At 41.6% G+C, this 20073-nt stretch overlaps 1 pseudogene across 1 annotated transcript; it reads left to right on the top strand.

Moving 5' to 3' along the window:
- The first annotated feature begins 1864 nt into the window (after positions 1 to 1864).
- LOC116079935 lies at positions 1865 to 2382 on the top strand (annotated as a pseudogene). The gene has a single exon (XR_004114224.1). The product of XR_004114224.1 is annotated as a 40S ribosomal protein S20 pseudogene (transcript).
- Positions 2383 to 20073: the final 17691 nt, after the last annotated feature.

The raw sequence follows: 20073 nt of genomic DNA, 5'->3' as shown, positions 1-20073 counted from the left end.
AAGCCTTAAACCAGAAATGTCTTCCTTAAAACCATCTCCCCCTTCAAGGCTATAGACTCCCTCAGTAAGCCACCCCTCCCATATCTGCCCTCAAAAATTAAGGCACTTAACAATCCACCTTAAGTGGTTACAATTCTAAACTTCAATATCCTTGGAAAAGAAACACCATTGCTACATTGTATTTTTTCCAAGAAACTGTTTAATCTATATAGTTATTTGACTCCCTCATTAACAATCTTTGTGCCAAGATGGCTCCTAATCAAATTCTGGCAGAATATAAGTACCATTGAAAAGAAAGCATACAGATCTTTCTTCTGAGAAGTACGTATTTTTCTTTCTGGTTGAGCAATGTTATGCAACAAATGCTTCCAACTGGCTTTCGATCAAGGAAAATCATTAAAGATGAAATGCTCTAAGGGACATGATCATAGGAGCCTAATGCTTGTAAGTAATTGCATTCATGCTGATAATTAGAAGAAATGTCTGTGTAGTGGAGACGGTACCATCACCTTTCACCACTGGTCTTGGATTTGATTTCTCCAAGGAATGCCAAAAAAAAGGCCTTTATTTAGCTGCAGTTTAGGCATTCCACAATTCACTTCTTTTGTAATGTTAAAAAGAAGAAAGAATGAGAGAGAGAGAGAGAGAGAGAGAGAGAGAGAGAGAGAGAGGGAATAGGCACCTTGACATTTTAACTGCTTTATTTTTAATGAAAGTGTCCTTTGAAATGCTTGTGAAGCAGGCATGGGCGACAAGCCAGTAGGTACTTATTTACCATCAAATAGCATTATATGTCCTCAAATGCCTCACCCCAACCTTCAAATCTTCCCCCTCTCACTTCTCTGCTAGTGTGTATGCATGCACACACAATTGAACGCCTTTCTTTCCAGCCTAAACAGCAGCACATATGTGTACATAGAAGCAGTATGTGCTCACAACCTTGGGACCAGGTCCCAATACTCAGAATTGAAGAATAAAATTTGCCTCCAAATGTATTATCGCTAGGTCAACCTACATAGACGGATGGCACAATTTATCACAATTGGTGTCTCTCCCCAACAGCACATTGACTGTGGGTGAGCTCAGAATAAAACTGACAGTAATTCTCTTCTTTATTTTACAGTGAATCTGTTGCCTGTGATCACTGTGGACAAAAAAACTGTTCTAATTTCACTTCTTAATCAAATGTATGTTTAAAGAGCAGAGCAGACACTGAACCAGAGACACATCTGGATCCTTAGCCATCTAAGAGAGTTAATACTGTGCCCTCCCTGCTTGTCTTAGCTTTTTCCCTACCTCTCCCTTCCCCTTGCTATTTCATGGCTCCTCCCGCCAGCTCCTGAACCATTCCAGTGCCTCTAAAGTTTTCTACTCAACCTGTTCATGCTCTGGGTTCTCTCAGCGGGAGCCTGCATCTTTAGTAAAATCAAATAAGCCTTTTAATACATATAGACTATATACTATCCACGTAATATGTGACTTTACTACAGACAGACTATAGACCATCCATGCAATATGTAACTTTAACCCTCAGTTTCACTCTGAATTTCTTTTTTTAGGTCCATGTGAGGATAAGTGAGAGATCAGTATTCTAAATATGGAGCAGAAACATCGAGATAGTTTAGTGTATCAGAGCACTGTTGGCTCTTCCAGAGGACCCAGGTTCAATTCCCAACGCCCATGTCACAGCTCCAGACCAGCCAGAGCTACATAGTTTAAGACCCTGTCTACAAACAAACACTGAGCTGAAACGATTTTCATAGTACTATACAGGCTGCTAAGGAGAAGAAATATCAACAGTCTTACCTACTGTGAATTCTGAATGCCACAACTCCAATTTGCCAGGCAAGATATGACCCCAGCCTTTCTGAGACCTGGTGGTACGTGTTGCGGAGCTCTGTCAAGGTTGCTCCGTCCTGACTCACCGCTGTTCGCTCCTGCTGAGGAACAAGTCGGTCAGGAAGCCGCGCCTCAGCCATGGCATTTAAAGATACCGGAAAGACGCCCGTGGAGCCCGAAGTGGCGATTCACCGAATTCGAATCACGCTCATCAGCCGCAACGTGAAGTCGCTGGAGAAGGTTTGTGCGGACTTGATCAGAGGCGCAAAGGAAAAGAATCTAAAAGTGAAGGGACCGGTCCGCATGCCTACCAAGACACTGAGAATCACTACCAGAAAAACACCTTGTGGTGAAAGTTCTAAGACGTGGGATCGGTTCCAGATGAGGATCCACAAGCGACTCATTGATCTACATAGTCCTTCTGAGATTGTTAAGCAGATTACTTCCATCAGTATTGAGCCAGGAGTCGAGGTTGAAGTCACCATTGCAGATGCCTAAGTCAACTGTTTGAATAAATTGACTTAATTGTTTAAAAAAAAAAAAGAAGATATGACCCCAGTACAATAGAGGCATGGAAGTTGTAAGGATAGTCAACCACACAGCCTGATTGAATCCCAGCCTACTCCATAGGAAAGAATGTGTACCTGGTTACTGTCAACCTGGTCAAAAGCCCATGGCTCTGGAGGTCACAGACGCCAGAGGGTAAGAGGTGACTGTTGTTTTGCTTAATGGATATGCTGTTAAACTGCGTCTGGAGCATTTGCATTTATACCCACAGGTTTGTGTTATTCTCAGCCTGGACCAGAGAAGCCTCTCTCTTCAGTGGTAGCAATGCAGAGACTCAGAACTGGACAAAGTGCTGAGAAGTGACTGTTGAGTACTCAGACCTAAGTGGGATATGGATATCAACCCCTGCAGGGGTCAGGGAGTATCTCAGAAGTAGGAGCAAAAAGAATACAAGAGTTGGCAGCTGGGGAGGGTGCTCCGTGATGAGTCAGCATTAACTGCTCTATCAGAGAACCAGAGTTTAGATGCCAATACCCACATCAGGTGGTTCACAAAATTGCCTATAACTGCCGGGTGGTGGTGGTGCATGCCTTTAATCCCAGCACTTGAGAGGTAGAGGGGAGGCAGAGGCGGGCAGATTTCTGAGTTCTGAGTTCGAGGCCAGCCTGGTCTACAGAGTGAGTTCCGGGACAGCCAAGGCTACACAGAGAAACCCTGTCTCGGAAAAAAACAAACAAACAAACAAAAAAACCAAATTACCTATAACTGTCTCCAAGGGACCCAGTGCCCCTTCTGGCCTTCATGGGCAGACACATACACACACAAACACACACATACACACTAACACATATATGCACATACACACACTAATATGCACAAGTACACACATTAATACACACACTAATAAACATTCACTAATACATACACATACACACACTAGTACACACACATTAATACATACACACTAATACACACACATTAGTACATACACACTAATACACATACAAACACACACAGTAAATAAGAAACTAAGATAAAATCAATCTTTTTTTTTTTTTAAAAGAATATAGTGCAGAGTGCTATGAAGTATGAAATACTGTTTTCTGGACATGGCATGGCCATTGTACTCATGGAGTCAGTGCAGCAACAGCTACCTGCACAAGATCAGTCTAACATCAGCAGCCAGCATCCCAGCAGAGAGCACCAGCCTACCCACTGAAGACATGAGGACACATGAGGGAATCCCCAGGGGAAGAGAGGTAGCTGAGAGGTATTGTCAAAAAATATTATATACATATATTCAACTGTCAAAAACTAAGTCAACAGATTAACACAACAGAAAGCTTCGCACATAAAGAGATTGTAGGGGAAATAAGAAATGTTCCTTCCCTTCTTAGGTTTGTGGCCAAGGCTCGGATGATACCAGCAACCCTGGACAAGAGAAAAGCACTCAAATGTATGTATTTATCAGTGTGTCTGTCAGTTTGTCTGTATGTCACAGGAACCTTAAGAAAAGACTAAACACATAAACCACTTGGTTAGATTGGATGAGGAGGCGAGCACTTGTGGAGAGAATGCCCACAGGAGGAGAATATGAGCTCACAGAAAACGTGGAGCAAGACTTCTCAGATCCCTCTTGCTACCTCAGCATCTTTGACTCCTTTCTCCCCGGTGCATTTCTTCTTGTTGTTGTTTTTATGGTTTTTGTTTTTTGCTTTTTGTTTTTTTGAGACAGGGTTTCTCTGTGTAGCCCTGGTTGTCCTGGAACTCACTCTGTAGACCAGGCTGGCCTTGAACTCAAAAATCCACCTGCCTCTGCCTCCCAAGTGCTGGAATTAAAGGCGTGCGCCACCACTGCCTGGCATTTTTTTTAAATCTCATTAGCACTTCACCTAGTTTAATAGTATGGATTGAATTATGTGTCCTCCACACACAAAAATAATTCCATTATTTCAGATATAACTTTATTTCCAAATAAGATCATTGCAGATATATAATTATGTAAGATTAGAGCTGCCAAGATGGCTTAGTGCACTAGTTGCAGAAACATGGAGACCTGAGTTAAACCTGCTAGTTTTCTGACAATTGCATCTGAGCATAGCATGTGCTCATGCACACACAAGTGTACAAACATGCTCATGTGCACAGACGCACACCATGCACATATGTAATATTTTTTAAAAGAATCCTATATGGAATACATTTTTAAAAATCCATAAGATGAAAACAAATACCTAGCCAACATAACCAGTATCCTGACAAAATGGAAACCTGTGCGTGTAAAGGACATAAAAGAACAACATTGTGAAGACCAGAGTCTCACAGGGCCTTCCAGAAGCCAGAAATCAGCTTAATATAAAACTGTCTCTAGTACCCTAGAAAGAACGGCACCTCCATGGCCTTCCCGCCTCCATACTCTGTGATAACACATGTATGTTGTTTGAGCCACCCAGTGCATGGTACCTATTGCAGCAGCCTCCTCCAGCGAGTCCCAGCAGAACAGCTCTGCTCTCCTGTGCTTCAAGCTCAGTGATGCAGCATAAGCCCACCACCTACCACCTGAGCTTGGTCTCCATTGACTCAGTCTTTCCCCTCCACCCTTTTGTCCACCCTGCAGTACATCATTTTAACCCTACTTAGGAAGCAAGTATGTTATCCCTTTTCCCTCTTCCTATTAGCTCACATGCCTGCTTGTCATCTCTCAGCAGAAAACAACACAGTTGGTTTTCCTACCTCCTTGTATGTCATCTCTTTAATGCAGCTTCCACATGCCACCAGGGCAACTTTTCAAAGTCATACATCTGGGAGCTCTAGGGCTCTCTCAATCTGACCTCAGTTTATTTTTGCTTCTGCCTCACAGTGTTCTTTATCTAAGTCCCAAGATTAGAAACATCACTGAAACATCATGTTCCAGAGACTATATGTAAGAAATTATTCTTACAGGTAACACTGTGTATATTAGTCAATTGTGATACTACGTCTCTAGTATGACTGGACCTTAACAGACTCCTGGGGTAAAAATACTCCTAGTTTGCATACTTAGCACTAATAGCAAGTTATATGTTAATATTTCATTAACATGAAAACATAAACCCCCTGTTAGATTTCTTTCATTTCCCAAAGAAGTCATTACATTTTTAAAATTTAATATTAGTTCATATTTTGTCATTGTAATTAAATATCCAAGACTGGGTACTCTAGAAATAAAACAGACTTGTCTAGCTCACTGTTTAGGAGACTGAAAATCTACACAGCATAGCCCTGACTCCTGAGGAGAGGATTTACCCGGTTGAGGCATGGCAGATGATATCTTTTTTTTTCCTTTTTTTATTAGATATTTTCTTCATTTACATATCATATGATTTCTCCTTTCCCAGTTTCCCCTCCAAGAAACAAACAAACAAACAAAAATTACAAGAACAGCCTCCATGTTGCCTCCCCCCTCCCCATGCTTGCCACCCCACCCTCTCCCACTTATTGGCCTTGGTATTCCCCTACACTGGGGCACAGAACTTTCACAGGGCCAAGGGCCTCTCCTCCCATTGATGATTGACTTTGCAATCCTCTACTATACACATGGGCAGATGATATCTTATTCAGAGGAGGAGTCACTCAGTTGGCCGAAAGCCAAGCATTTGAAGGCTTTGGTTTGGTTAGGTTTCTTTTGGTTTGGTTTGGTTTGGTTTGGTTTGGTTTAGTTTAGTTTGTTTTTTGTTTTTGTTTTGTTTTGTTTGCTTTGAGATAAGGTTTCTCTGTGTAGCCCTGGCTGTCCTGGAGTTCACTCTATAGACCAGGCTGGCCTCAAACTCAGAGATTTACCTACCTCTGCCTCCCAAGTGCTAGGATTAAAGGTGTGTGCCACCACTGTTCTTTCATAATAACTTGCTATCAGAAGAATTAACTCAGGCTCTCATAAAAGCTACCTTAAATCCCATCTGAGGACAGCAACCCAATAAACTAATCAACTCCTCACTTGTAGAGGCTCTACTAACTTCAAATGTCATCTCACTGGAGACCAACCTTCTAACATGTGAATCCTTCCAACAGATCAAAGTAGCTTTAATCTTCCTATTCATGATTTTCCCCTAAACTTTGCCAATTATAGGCTTTTAACACATCCTTCTGCAGGGACATCTTAAAGTTGCTATTTCCAAAGCCACTTCCATTTCTTCTGTCAGGTCCTTCATCCCTCTCTTGAACTTACAAAAAAATATAAAAGTAGCTAAATCTAAAATCTAGAGTAGAGCTAGAGAGATGTCTCAGTAGTTAAGACCATTAGCTGCTCTAACAGAGGACTCAAGTTTCATTCCAGTACCCACAGTAGCTGCTCACAACCATCTGAAACTCCAGTTTCAGATACAATAAGCTCATCTGCCCTCCATGGTACTGCACTCAAATTGTTCACAGACATGCATACAATCTAAACATTCATGCAAGTAAAATAATAATAAAATTTTAAAAATTAAATCTAGATCATTCTTCCAGTTTAAAGCCAAATTAGTGCCAACACACACACTTGGACTCCTTCTTAAAGATTTGACCAATACCTTGCCAAGGGATGGCTTGTGTCATTACAGAAAAACTAATTGTAGGTGTGCACACATGCAAATGCATTCATGTGTGAGTTACACAAACACCCCCAAAATATAACTTGTCATCTACGCTCCAAAAATATCTTGGCTGAACCCCAGGTTCAACCCTAAATGCTCCAAATAAAAACGACATCACTTTCCTACTTACAGAAATGAAACCATAATATACCAGTGCACACACTTCACTAACTGGCCCTTCCTCCAGCACGGGCACAGTGTGTGGCCGACATGGGCCCACTTCTGCATCCTCTTGCTTCCCACAGCATCCAGCACCAGTAATTTCCCTTCACTACTCTGATGAGAGACGTTAAGGCCTGAAAAACTATTTTCAAAAGTAATTTTTCAAAGTGGCACAGCCAACGTAGCAAAAGGTAACTATTTGTAATAATTATGGTAATAAAAAGCATTAGTACACTGTTGACCTTTGGGAAGCTTTCAGCCTCCAAACATGAACTAATGAACAATGAATTTTAAAGCCACGTGCTCTGCTCACACTCAGTGCCTGGACCCCATGCCAACACTCGTTTTCCTCTTATTTGTTAAAGTTCAAGTGGGGGTAGCTCTGAAGGCTTAAATTTGGTGCAAAATAAAGCATCCTATTAATTGCAAAATTAAAAGCCCTTCATTGAAGAGCAAGCCACTGTCTTCACGCCCTCCACCTTCCTTACTCTTCATAGTTGTAGAGCCTGCTGACATGGCCCCACACAGCCTTCCCCTGCCCCCTCTTACTTTATGATCATGTAGTGCCAGTCAGGAGGAGTACTCGTTAATTCAATACGTTTACATCATTTCACTCCTTCACTCAAGCGTCTTTACTTTTTACAGACTATACTCCCACTGACAGTTTCTAATGCATCAGCTTGGGGTTTTCCCTAAGCATTGTAGATAGCTTCTCTCAGACTTTTTAAACAAACTCAGTTTGCTAAATTATATGATCTTGGCCAATTTCCAGAGAGGCAACCACAGAGTCCCAAAGGTAAGCCTTCTCCTTCCCGTGAGGCACGTCCCACCTATAATGCCACACACATCTTATCAGCTTGTTTAGATGCTGCTGAATTTTTAAGACATTTAATCAACACTCCGTAGGGTACCAGACTTCATGCCCAACACTTAGTTTTCTAGTGCTGAAGATAGAGATTCAAATATGAAAATATTTGAATTGCTAGAGTCTAAACATACGCTTACGTCAGACCTCTTATTACCTCAATGGGCCTCTGCTGATCTGTAAAGCTATTTCTCTTTCTCCGTTTCTCTTTCTACCTGCTGACGGGTGGAAATTAAACACGAGTACTCTGCTTAAAAAGACAACTACGCCATTGTGTTTGAAGTACTCAGAAATGGTTTATTCCTTTTACTTCAATATTTCTTTCAAATTTACTTTCTCTAGTGGGACATGGCTCTTTATTTTCCTCTTCTCTAGACTACAGGGACCTAAATTGCAAGAATTAGTTATAAGAGGGCATTTAACAGTCCTGAAGTTTGCTTTCATACCACACTTTACATGAAAGCACCAGTCTTCAAGGGGGAACTGTATTCCTATTATATAAGTTTATGAATTGTTCTGCCTTTTGTTGTATCTTCAGTTTTAAATGCAATGATTTTCTCATATAAATCACCAAGTGCTCTGTGGAAATGGTTGAACCATTCAGGGATGGTGTTTCATTGCTAAACATGAGGCTCATGTGTGCTTAGAACCTGTCACTCTCCCGCAGGACACTTGCTTCCTTTCTATAAAATAAGTGCACCTGCCCTACATAAGCAGCATTCAATAGTATGACCAAAGCATGACCAAAAATAAGACAAATGGAAAAGGATAGAATTATTTAATATAAAATTTAAGCACTTAAAAATGATACTACTGAAAAATAACAGGATTTATATTATTAATATAATAAAAATGAACACACAGGGCCTCTCATTGAGAGAGTACAATTTTAACACCCATGGTGGCAGGGTACCAGGACCTGTCTAGCCATGGGAGAAACACATGACTGAGGCGATTTCTACCTATATATAGGAGCCAAGGCACTCCTATATAAGCAGCTAGAATCTGAATGCATCCCAGGCTGGCCTCAAACTTGAAATCCCTCTGCCTAAGCTTCTGAGGTTGCAAAATCTATGTTACCACTTCCAGCCGAAGTTCAGAACCCTCACTCTTAGCCATAAACAATAGCCACCACTTACTAGTGTCTTCGGTGAACTAACCCTTTAATGCACACCATAATCAGCTACATCAGCTCCATTTTTCAGATGAGGAGACTGAGACTCAAGAGAGCCTGAGGAACTTGCCTCCTGAAGCAGACAGCTGCTGTTTTATGGTGCATGACTCCTTACAACACCTCAGTTCTAGTTTGAAGAAGTAACTTCTACATAATGTAAGAGCAAAGGCATTTTCTTAGACTTCACTTCCCCAATGCTCAGAACAAAGGCTGATGCTAAACAGTAAATGTTTACAAGGTGTGTGCCCAGTTTCCCTGCAATGCACAAGGCTCCTCTGCCCTGGCTCTCAGACCCTTCCTGCTGCCCCAAGCGCTTCACAGAGGTGTGCTTGCCCTAAGCTCACTCCCTGGGAGCTTTGAATCTTAAGATTCCACAAACTCAGGAAAAATCAAGCCTGATCAGTTCAATGGAGCTGACCTTACCAAAACTGTGGTTGGCCAATTCCTGGTCTCATTATGTTGCTGTGATAAAACTCTGACCTAAAGCAACTTAGAGAAGAAAGGATTTAACAGGGTCATCATCTAATAAAGACATGTCAGGACACTGGGAGTGTTAAGAATGGTGCTTACCCAGCTTGTTTTCAGGTTCATGTTCAGTAACCTTTCTTATAAAATTCTGGACCATCTGCCCAAAGTTGGCACTTCCCACTTTGGGCTAGTCCTTTACTCATCATTAAACAATAAGAAAAAATACCCCCATGGACATGCCCACAGGGCATGGAGGACAATCCCCAGTGGAGGTTCTCTCTTCTCGGGAGTGTCAAACTGATAGCCATGAGTAGCCATCACAACCACACTTCTGCAGCAGGTTTTTATCGGGACTCAATGTTTCCTTTCTACCTGTGTTTCTGTCTTAGTTACCTGTCCTTCACTGTGAAGAGATGCCATGAGCAAGACAACTATTCGTAGATTGGAAGGGTTTATTGGGGCTTACAGTTCCAGATGTTTAGAGTCCATGACCATCGTGGCAGGGAGTAAGGCAAGAGGCAGGCCGGCATGGCACTAGAGCAGTAGATGAGAGCTTCCATCCTTATCCCCAAGGAGGAGGCAGAGAGAACACAGGGAATGGCATGGCTTTTGAAACCTCAAAGACTAACCCCAGTGGCACACCTCCCCTAAAAGGCCACACCTACTAACTCCTCCCAAAACAGTTCCACCAACTAAGGACCAAACATTCGATTATATAAGCCTATGGGGTCTAGTCTCACTCCAACCATCACAAAACTTTTAATATTCTCTCTCTCTCTCTCTCTCTCTCTCTCTCTCTCTCTCTCTTTCTGCCTTTCTTTTAATCTTGCTGTCTCTATCCTCCATCTTCCTTCCCCCTCTCTTCTTTCCTCCCTCTCTTCTTCCTTTGTTCCCTCATATGTAAGGAAAGATTGACAGGGATCCTTAGGACCACATAGGATTCTCTAGCACCCATAGAACTCAGATAAACTTTTACACTTATGGTGATAAATAAGTTATTGACAACAGAAGGATGCAGATTAAAATCAGAAAGAGGAGAAGATATAGAGGGTAGGGTAGACTAACTGGGTACCAGTTTTTGGCTGTCTACTCCAAGCAGACTTTCATGTACCTCACTTAATTCTCCCATCAGTGATGTGTGAATGTATTTGTGTGACTGACTGACCTTAGCAGTCTAGTCTCTAGACCCCAGAAGTCACAGTGATATACATAGCCCAAGGCTTCTGGAACAGAATCCATCCATATAAACAGGACAGGAGACAGTGGCTGAATACACCAAGAAGAGTTTACAGTATATTTATTGCAGTGTTATTTTTTATTACAGTGTGTGTGTGTGTGTGTGTGTGTACATGTGTGTGCTATAATGTGTCAGAGGACAACTTGGGAGAGTTGATTTTCTCCTTCCACAATTTAGGTTCCAGGGCTCAAACTCATTAGGCTTGGAGACAAGAGCATTAACCCCCTGAGCCATCTTACTGACCCTGAAGTGTTGTTTCAATAGTATAAAAATTGGAGATAATCTTCACACCCAGAAAAATGATGGGTTAAGTCAAAAGTCAACCAACTTTTCTGTAGAGGGCAATCAATATACTTTCATCTTTGCAAACAATACAATTTGTTGCAGCTACTAAACTCTGCCATTGTTGCACTAAAGCAGACAGCTATAGTTGAATCCCAGGAAAAATGTCATTTACACAACCAGGTGAGGGGAAGGGGCAGGGTTTGGGCAATAGACTAGAGTTTTCCAATCTTTAAATTAAGCTGTAATAAATACTGTCCTTTCCCCCCTACCATACTGAGGATCAAACCCTGGCCTTCATCAGTAAGATGGCCATGTCCATATTTCTGTAAGCAACTCATTGAGCCACCAAAAAAAAAAAAAAAAAAGGACATGATTGTAGGAGAACTAGATGGGAAAAGGGTAGAATTCAAGGGGAGTGGGAGAGGGCCAAGACTGGATAGTAGATGGATTAATTTGATCAAAATACATTATAGATGTATGTGCAAATATCAGAATGAAGTCTAGTATTATATATTAAAGCATATTAATTAATTAATATTGATTAAGTAATATTGATAAACTTTTTAAAAATATTTTAACATGTTAGGTACATGTGCCTCAATCCACAATAAAGTGGTTATAGAAAACAGGAAATGTATGAGAATATTCACACAGATAAATTAAAAATATTAAAGTGATATTAATAAAGCTATCAGTAGCATTTCTGGAAAGCTGGGATTATGGGGGAGGTTACTTGCTATTTAAAGGTTATATTACTTGAGGGTTTGTTATAAACACAGATCTTTAAATTCTGAGTGCATGATAGCATCTGAATTGCTCTCGTCGTGTGGAAATTCATGACCTCTCAACCTCCCTTCCAAGTCAGGGTTCTAGAGAATTCTTTTAAAATCTTAAGTCCAATCATCTTTTTCTGCTAACACTGTAAGTATCCCTAAGTCTTCTTTAAAATGAATGATATTTTTGTTGTTTAAGGTGTTCTTTTTTTTTTAGATTGGGTCTCATGCAGCCCAGGTTAGCCTCAAATTCATTATGTAGCTGAGGCTAGCCCTGAACCCACAATTCTCATACATTAATTCCCCTAGTCATGCTTCCAAGGAATAGATTTTAATAACAAAAAAAAAAAATTATATACCTTGAAAGGAGAGAGCTTTTGTGAGTGTGAGAGGAAAAATCGCTTCAGTCACAGCACCAATTCTAGGGATTCCCATCAAGCATTCATATGGCATTGCATTTCTAAAATGTCACACAAGGACCTGAAACCAACTTGTCAGGAAGAATTTACTGACAAGCAACTCAGAAGCACTCAAAGCTCTTGGAAGCTGCAAATACAATACCTTCTTGAATTGAATTCATAACTTCATAAATGTAATTCTATACCATAATACACAAAAAAAACCCTCAACGCTACATTTCTTGGTATATACAAAACCAGATATAAACAGACTTCCCATTTGATCTCTTTATCACTTTTACTACCACTCGTGTGTGTGTGTGTGTGTGTGTGTGTGTGTGTGTGTGTGAACCTCTTCAATGGTAGCTTACAGAGAATAAAGTTTAACACACGACAGGCAGAGACTTTTGAGGTCTCATTTACTTCCAAGGAGCTGTTCTATCCCAGCAGCTATGACTTCTGAGAGCGCCATGCTGGCTCCTGGTCACAGAGGCCTGTGCTTCACCAAACCTTGTGAATGGTAACTTCATACTAATAAAGCATGTTCTAGATGTACCCGAGTTTGATATTCTAGCAGAAAATGTTCTTATATTTAATTGCTTTAAATTTTTTTTTCCTAATTTTATTATGTGTCAAAAGATGACAGTGTAGTATCTCGTGCTATTAACATGAGAAAACTTACTTGTGGCCAGGTTGCTCAGACCTAATCAAAGAAGAACTGTCTTTCTGTTAATTGGACAATTAATGGCATCTTTAGAACCAGAGCTGATCCAAGTACCTTTTATGCTCATTGCAGACTGATTATCAGGGAGAAACTTCTGTTATCTTTATTATCCCTTTGGATGGGAAGGAAAGCCTCGGGGAAGGGACAAAAGGATTAGCTTTGCTTACTCTCCAGTCTGCTCGTTCACATTCGGCCCCTTTGTGAGTTGGCTGTGATTTGAGTCTTACGGAGACAGGATGAATCTTGACAAAAATCTTTAATAGAATTAAAATCTATTTCAGGCATCAGAAAATAGAATTTTGATTATGCCTGTGCATTCACGGCTCGTGGGGGGAGAAGGGGCAAAAACTCCTTGCCTACTTGCCTGTATTTATCTGCCAAGTCTTTTTCCTGTATCTCTGTCTCCCTGCCTCCACCTCCAGAGCGCTCATATTTCCAGGACTAAAAGACAAAACCATGGGCCGGTCCCTGCAACAGTATCATTTATTTGTGTTCTTCAAGCAGCCTGCAACACCACCAGAATATAATGGACACCTCATTTATTCAGGCTCTGAATGATCATATTTAATTCCCTGTGACAGCTGTCTTCCCCACATTAGCATTGCAAATAAGTTCGGTTTTGTAATGGCCTTCTATTGAACATGATTCAATTATGTGTGGTCCGTACCGAGGCAGGGTTTGGTCTTAGTATCTATAGCAATATTTCTGCAAGCTGCTGCTCTTTACACGGCTCACATTTAATCTGGCTGTTTACCACAATGCTTTCCTTGAACTATACTGAACTCCCTACACTTTGAAATAAAATAAAGAGGAAGGAATGTCATTTGAAAAAACAGTTTACTGGGTATATGGATCTTACACAGCCCCTCCTCCTTACATATGTAATCAACCTGGAAACACTTCGGGGGGGGGGGACTGCCAATTGTCCCATTTTAATACCTAGATAATAAAATTATTACGGCCAATTAAGTGGTAGACAATGCTAAGCACACTAGGCTTCAATGCCTGGTTTTGCATATCACTAACCACTCACTGTCAGGCTTTAAGGCAAATCAGTCTGAATTCACTGTGGTTCTATGTAGTGGAGGTGAGGAACCTATGACCGGAAGGAAAGCAGCTCTCCATTGATGGTTGATTCCTAGTAAAGTGATCTTTGCGGGGATGGGGGGAGAGCAAAAGGCAACACTCTCTCCTCAGAAATGCCCAACTCACCAATTGGCTCCTTCTCCCAGAAGTTGCCACCAGCTGGGCTTCCCAAACTCAGCAACTGTGGAAGCTACATCTTATGAAAGGACGAAGCAGTTGTCTGGGTACGAAAGAGGGTCTGCCCTTGCTGAGTCCGCAAGGCATCATCGGAGACCTTGAGTCCGCCTGAGCTAGCGGTGGGTGGTTTCGTTCAATGTGATTTGGAGACAAAAGTTCTCTCAGAGACTTAGGGCACTTACTGCTAGGGAGAAGGACAACTCTACCACCTAAATGTCCAGGTGGAGCTGCCTGGGTAAACAACCTATAAGGGAAAATAGGCAGGCACACAGTGGGGCTAGACACAGAAACCTAGCAGCTTAGCTCTGCCTTTTTGCTCCTTTGGGTCTGCCTGTCTTCAGAAAGGTCTAATATCCTGGCTGGAAGGCAGTCTAGCCAGGTAGAACTGCGAGGAAGCCTAACGTGTCAGAGGCCCTAGTCTATTCAGAGAAGGGTCGGGTCTTGACTCTATCTGCCATGTCCTCCAATTTTCCTCATTCAAAAATCAAACAGGCAACAGACCTTGGTACACTGTTCTGTATCCTGGTCTCAGTGGCAAGCTTGGAGAGAAGGAAATGTAGTGAAAACACTCTACACCTGGCAGGTAACCCAGTTTGGCATGATTAATTGCAGAAAGGTACTCATAAGGCTCAGTGCAGATGCACCTCTTCCACAGATACACTCAGTGGGCCTGGAACTGCATCTGAGAGCTGATACCAATGTTTCGTGGCCTTTGATCCCACCCTAACCCCAGTCATGTGATCGCTAACACTGGTTGTCAATTTGATGGGGTTGAGAACGTCTCTAGGAGTGTCCATAATCTAGGAAGGCATTATCTAGGTGTGTCTGAGAAGGTATTTCTAGAGGCAATTAGGTCTTCTGCGCTCTGGCTTAATTATGTTTTAAGCATTTATTTCCTTCCAAATCCATAATGCATTTAGTATTTGAACAGGTTTGGAGGAGATGGAAGGAATGAAAGGAGGGACCTGGTTGGAGGAAGTGGCTCACAGTGGTACTCTGGTCCTGTCCTGACTTCACAGTGCTTCCTAGCCAGCAGGCCATTGGCCATCTCTTCCTCCATAAGCTCCCTAATGGTCTCCCTCACTATGAGTCCAGACACTTGGGGTCACATGACAATGAAACCATGAGCCAATATGGAACCTTCTTCCTTTGGGTTGGGACAGATATTCTGTCCCAGCAACACTGCAATTCTGCTCCTATGGGCAGCAAGGACTGCGAATGTGCTCTCCAAAACTGAGCACACAGAGGAGACCCGGGAGGAGCGGGAGGAGCCGGTAGATGTGCCCATGTCTTCTCTTCCAAAGACAGAAACCTCGAGTTCTAACATGGATTAAACCACCTGGGACTGAAGTGACTGCGTTTCTTTTCCAGGGATTTTTTTTTTCCACCATAGGTCAGAATGGAAGCTAGGCAACTGTATTTCTCTAATTCTAATTTTTGGGGTAGGTGGCAGCAGGGATCGAACCTAGAACCACATGCCACTAAGTTTCAGCCTCATCCAAGGAATCTGCCTTTCAGTTATTCATGCTCATACAAGTCTGTCATTCCAGTACATGGGAGATGGAGGCAGGAGGTTTAGGAGTTCAAAGCCAGCCTAGGCTGCCTAAGACCCTGCCTCAAAATTAAAAAATAACAAAAAAACCACCAGAATCCAAAAGCCCAAATCCAGCATATAGTATATAATTTACCAGCTTATGTTCATGCTGACTGATGATCCTGGATCCATACTCTGACACTGGCTAAGGAATCAGAGGATTTCTGTAGTCGGTTCATCATATCGTTACCTTACTTTTGCAGGGCTCTTTATGTTGTGTGTTGCAGCATGTTTTCATACCAGTTCTTTGACTGAACTTCTGCAAGAACAAGGGTATCTCTGTTAATACACACAGCAGGTTTGAAACATGTTTAAGGTCACATACTACTATCAGGAAGCTCAACAGAAGGATGTATCCAGCTTTATCACTGAAAAGTCACTTATCTTAGAAACCCCTTCTGCCCTAACAAATTAGGACTGGTGGTAACTATATAATCACCCACAGATCTTGAAAGAAAACACCGAGTTCTTCTCAATCCAATACAGTAAATCAACCAATCATAATACACCATAGTAACAGACACTCTCTGGCTTCTGTGAAGAGAAGTGGAATTTACTAGCAGATACTAGATAGTTCACAAAGTCATAGGGAAGAGCAATAACACCAGGGTCAAAAAAAATGAGAAGAAACAAGAGAGACCAAGAAGCCAGTACTGCCACCACACAAAAATTATACTATGGCGGCTGGAGAGATGGCTCAGTAGTTAAGAGCACTGGCTGCTGTTGAAGAAGACTTGGATTTAATTCCCAGTATCCCAGTGGTTGCTTACAACTATCTGTAACTCCACCTCCAACAGATCCAGTTTCCTCTTCTGACTTCCGTATGTTCCAGCTGCTCTCATGGGGCGCACACACATACATGCAGGCAAACATGCATACATGTTTTAATTCTCTATCTACACATGTATACACACACACACACACACTATAGAATTAACTGTAGCAACAGTGCTAAGCAGAAAATGCCTAGCTTACACCACATAGGCAATGTTATCCCCACTGCTGCCACTGATCTTCTTTACCACCATCTCCAAATGAGGGACTAGCGTAGATACCCATGGCCAGATCCTTGGTGATATGTCTATATTATAGCTACATAGCAAGCTGAGAAATTATCAACCATTTCCAACTTTGAAAAAACTCCTGTTAATATAGGAAAGTATTAGTTAAATTAGTTAATACAGGAAAAATTAGCTATATTAGCTAATATAGGAAAGTGGGAGCTAAAAAAAAAGAAAGTGGTATCAGCCCCCAACAAAGCCTTTTCTCTTGTATTTGGAAGTTATCTATATAATAAGGGAAAGAATACAACTTTTGGTTTTTCTCTTTAATAATGTACACTTTATATAACCAGAGGAACGTATTACAGTATGTCAGAGGATGTCTGCATTCTCATACCTGCCGCAGCACTGTTCCTAATAGCAAAGGTGTGAAGGCAACCTAATGTCCATCAATAAAGGAAGAGGATGTTTTCAGAACACCTCACACAAACCATTATTCATATTCCTCAGTTATTTAGACAAAAATATATCCCAAAGACTACTTTTTTATGTGAACTGGGAAAGCTCATTATGCAAGGAAACTAATATCTTAAATAAATATTTGTGTAGAAAGATGATAGATAGATAGATAGGTAGATAGATGGTAGATAGATAAATGGATAGATAGATAGATGGATGGATGGATGGATGGATGGATGGACGGACGGACAGACAGACAGACAGATAAAACAGGCTATATTTCAACAGAATTTCAAAGAAAGATGTATCATAGAGAAAGAGGTGAGACTGTGGGGCTTCTATCTTGTCTATTTAATTACAGAGCATAGTGGGTAAAAATGTGAAAGCTCATGAGCCCTTTGGCAAGGGGTTGTGGTGTGCCATGCTAAGGGAGCATCTATGTAAAACACCAGATCTTTCATCATGGCTCTAACCAGTCTCCCTGGGGCCTCAGCAGACAGCTCCCTATTCTGTCACCTCCTAGTTCCCATTACTGACTTCTCTGTAGCCACTTTCTGGAGAATATGAAATCATTCTTGCTGCTTTCTTCCTTCAGGCATGTACTGGTAGATCCACTCCAACATCTTTGGGTTCTCAGAACCCCACCGCAGCCTCTAATGGATCTTTGGGGGTTTTGCCTGTTTTTGTTTTTGTTTTTGTTTTTGTTTTTGTTTTTGTTTTCTGTGCTCCTAGGATCCTACCCCCACTCTCTTCTCTTCTTCCACATTCTGGTCTCAACCCAGCCTGTACTTTCTTTAAAAAAAAAAAAAAAAAAAAGATTTATTTATTTATTACAGGTAAGTAGATTGTAGCTGTCTTCAGACACCCCAGAAGAGGGCATCAGATCTCATTACTGGTAGTTGTGAGCCACCATGTGCTCGCTGGGATTTGAACCCAGGACCTTCAGAAGAGCAGTCAGTGTTCTTAACCACTGAGCCGTCTCACCAGCCCCCAGCCTGTACTTTCATCTCAGAGTTCTTCACATGCTAAGATGTTATCATCTGGAGGCTAGTCTCTGTTTGAAGAGAAAAAGTTTTTTAAAAGGATAATAAAGGTAATTCCAGGCTGACCTGCTCTAGGACCAATCCAAAGTACTTTTTGGCTGTGCCTGATAGTACTATCATAACAAAATAACTGACTCTGGGTAATTTCTAAGCAGCAAAAACTTTTTTTTAAAAGTTTGGCAAACAAAAAAATTCTAAGATCAAGATTTCAACAGATTCAGTATCTGCTGGAGGCCACTCTATATTTTTCTACTTTTGCTATGTCTTAGCATGATGGAAAGAGGAAGAGCAAGAAGGCAAAAACAAGGTTGGTCTCCTTCCCATATGTCCTTTTTAATGGCCACTATCCTATCCATGATGGCTTAGCTCTCATGACCTAATCATTTACTGAAGGCCCCATCTCTTAGCCTTGGTGACACAGTTCAACCCAATAAATCTGGGGAAAACACATTCAGACTACAATACACAGGGCCAGTGTGTTGTGTGACACTATTTCCAGGAAACATGATCAATGTCTGCTTGCCTCAGATAGATAGGGAACTGACAACAGACCAAATTACAGACAACACCAAAGTCTGATTTGGTGAACCATGGATTTTATTGGGTTACTTACTGGAATATGGATGAGTGGTTACTTATGGGTGCAGAAAGCAGTTGCATTCTCAAAGGCCACCCCAGTCTGGATGACAGCTCACAAAAGATGGCAACCAGCAGCACACTGAACAGACTGCGGAGCTCAGCAGGCTGGAAACCATCTTTTCCTGATGGCTCAGTTGGTCTGTCTTGTCTTTTCTAGACTGGAAGCTGCTGAACAACTTTTAGGGGCTTGTCTAAAAGTCTTCTCTCAGTAGTCTTTAAAGCTTAAGTACTCTTGGGAAGGGGGGGGGTGTCTATTGAATCTTGTCAGTTTCAGGGACTTCCTGGAACTAGTTTGAGAGGTTTACTTCCTGACAGGAGGAGCTTCTCTGTAGTAGTTCACCTTCCCTTAGAACATTCTGGTCGTTTCATCTCTTTGTAAATATACTATATTAAGAAGTTTGCCTCTAAAATGGAAGGTTTTACTCTATGAAGAAACAACAAGTCAGGATGAGATCACCACATTTCTGTGGCTACCATATTCCCCAGTCTGACTGATATTCATTTAATCTCCCATAGCCCCTACCCTCTACCTCATCTCATTGCATTGTTAGACAATCTAGAGATAAAATATATTGTCCCTTCATCGAGTGCCATTTAATAAAAAGCATCCCTTTCATCCTTTACATTAGCAAACAGCACAGAAACAAGTGGAAATTTTTCTGTCAAGCATAAACGTCCAAGTCATTGCATAAAATGTCCTAGGGTCAGCAATGAGGGGGCAGAAGCACACCTCTTCACTGTCGCTCTCAGCAAGCCTGAAGAAGAAAACCTTTAATCTTTCAGAGACCTTAACTCAAGCCAACCCTTACTCTTGGTAGTTTTGAAATAGAAAAGAGTTTTAGGGCATCAAGTAGATGCTTGGGAGGTTAAGAGCTCTCGTTGCTCTTGCAGAAGACTTGAGTGTGGTTCCCAGCACCCATGTCAGGCAGCACACAACTGCCTATAACTCCAGCTCCAGGAGGAATGAGGCCTTTGGGTCCCTGGACATTTGCATACACATGCACACACATACATGCAGATGCCTAGCACACA

This window comes from Mastomys coucha, unplaced genomic scaffold (genome assembly GCF_008632895.1).
Source record: "Mastomys coucha isolate ucsf_1 unplaced genomic scaffold, UCSF_Mcou_1 pScaffold6, whole genome shotgun sequence".
NCBI lineage: Eukaryota > Metazoa > Chordata > Mammalia > Rodentia > Muridae > Mastomys > Mastomys coucha.
The sequence above is the reverse complement of the archived record's forward strand: the minus strand, read 5'-3'. Positions and strand labels throughout refer to the sequence as shown.